This window comes from Acinonyx jubatus, chromosome X (assembly GCF_027475565.1).
Source record: "Acinonyx jubatus isolate Ajub_Pintada_27869175 chromosome X, VMU_Ajub_asm_v1.0, whole genome shotgun sequence".
Taxonomy (NCBI): Eukaryota; Metazoa; Chordata; class Mammalia; order Carnivora; family Felidae; genus Acinonyx; species Acinonyx jubatus.
Window position 1 is genome coordinate 19858454 of NC_069389.1, and position 2245 is coordinate 19860698.

The following is a 2245-nucleotide window of genomic DNA, read 5'->3' on the forward strand; positions in this document are numbered from 1 at the left end:
CTGACCCTTGGTTTCAGCTCAGGTCATGATCTCACAATTCACGAGATCAAGTCACTCAAATGGCTCTGTGGTGATGGCACAGAGCCTGCTTGGGATTCTCTCTCTCTCTGCCCACCCCCCCCCCCGCCCCCGCTTGTGTTCTCTCTGTCTCTGTCTGTCTCTCTCTCTCTCTCTCTCTCTCAAAATAAACTAAAAAAAAAGTAGAAAAATGTTATAGTTTGATATCAAATGACACAAAACGTGGTTATTTATAAACTTTTATCTGGCTCCATGTGAAGTTTGAGTTTCACATTCCGTTATCTTCTTACTTTGTATTTATACTAAATCAGAAAATTCAAATTCACAATTATACATCACCAGAAATGGCAGTAAGTGTTTGGTAACTGACCCACAAGTTTGGATCAGAGACTTGTGTATGTTGGATTGAGCAAGAATCCATAATTGGAGAAGTAATTTCTTCCATTGAGTGTTGCCTCCAGATGCTAAGTGGATGAAGAATCAAACTCAAATTCTGCCAGGATGAGTGTTTCACCTTAGGAGAGTGGGTCTCACTAGGGGCAGTACCACACAAGGGTCTACTTTGAAAACACATGGGGCTCCTTTGGTTGTTGCAGTGACTCACATGAATCCCCTGGCTGGGATCTTCTGTTGGTTAGTTGGACAGAAGCCAAGAATGTCATATGTCATTCAGTGCATGTGACTTTCTTACAAGGATGAATTTTCCTACATCTTACATAATTTTCAAATGTCCCCCTAGACATTCGTGTATATGAAAAACTTATTTGTCATTATCTGAACCTAAACCTGATCTCATTTTACATGTAAACTCAACATACTTTTTTTCTCTTTCTGAAATGTGTTTTTAAAAATATGGAAGGCTTTTACAAACCTGCATGTCATTCTAGTGCAGGGGCCATGCCTGTCTTCTGAAGTTTAGTATATTGCTGCTGAAGTGAGCATAACTCGAAGTATTTTTTGCATGGTTTTATACCCTGGAATTTTCCAGGAATGGAACTACTGTGTAAATTGAAAGGAGTGTCTGTTGTTTTGTTTGGAGCTTTACCAAGAATGGCTTAATGTTTTAGAAAATCACGCCAGTGACATCAATGCCATTTATGGGCTGTGCTAGGTACCTTACATTTTCCTTTCCAGATTCACTCCACCCTCTCTACCTGCTCTGTGCCGTAGGAAGGGACCATGTCAATAGGTTTCCTTGCCCTCCAGCTTCTGGGTAGGTTCACTCAATGGAAAGCATGGGCAGGAAATCTGGAAGGTGAAAGGAGAGTGAGGTGGGCCTCTTGTAATGACCATCAGAAAGTGAGTGTCATCTGATCCATGGAAACATAAAATTGGATGTGACAACAGTATTCCATTAGAAAATGGTAGCTCTAGGGGCGCCTGGGTGGCTCAGTCAGTTACGTGTCCGACTTGGGCTCAGGTCATGATCACGCGGTTTGTGAGTTCGAGCCCCACATCAGGCTCTGTGCTGAGAGCTCAGAGCCCGGAGCCTGCTTTGGATTCTGTGTCTCCCTCTCTCTCTCTGCCCCTCTCCCACTTGCACTCTGTCTCTTTCTCAAAAATAAACATTAAAAAAAATAAAAATAAAGAAAATGGTAGCGCTATATAAACACAATTGAGTCCAAGCTGGTCAGGAGGCACAAGCAAACTGCATGAAGAAGTGTTTTAAACTCTCATGGCGCTTGCTCCTGATTTACTTCTCCCTTAACCCACATTTAGGACTTTCCAGGGAGTTATCTATGACTGGTTATCAGGTAAAGCACAGGCCCGGTTTACACACATTTGCTGGCACCAGCTGAAAAGTGGGTGCATTCTAGCCCCTGAAAGACAGGAGTGAAGGAAACTCTTCCTAGGAGCAAAACTTTGCTCGTACCTCCTATTGTCCACTTCCAGTGGAAGGATACACAGCCCTTTCTCTCTGGGCACACTATTTTTGCGACGTACTATCTGTCACAGCCCAGAGCGTCACTGCTTGTGCTCGTTTTACATGCCTGGAATGCGAGACTCAGACCCTCTTGCAGGAGCCGCTTCTCAGGGCTTCCTTTGTAGGGAACTGCCTTGAGGGAGGAGGTGATATCTCCTTCTGAACAAATAATGGGTTTGCTGTAAAAGATGTGAGCTCCCCAAGGCCAGTTTTCCTCAGCTGCAATGCCAAAGTACTCACAGTATGTACACAGTGGGTCTATCTGGGCTCCTCTGCCTGGCCCCTGCGGGATCTGGGGAGTGG

The 2245-nt window shown here is 44.3% G+C and overlaps 1 pseudogene; it reads right to left on the reverse strand.

Moving 5' to 3' along the window:
- Positions 1–864: 864 nt before the first annotated feature.
- On the reverse strand, positions 865–959 carry LOC113597770 (uncharacterized; annotated as a pseudogene).
- Between the last annotated feature and the right edge of the window lie 1286 nt (positions 960–2245).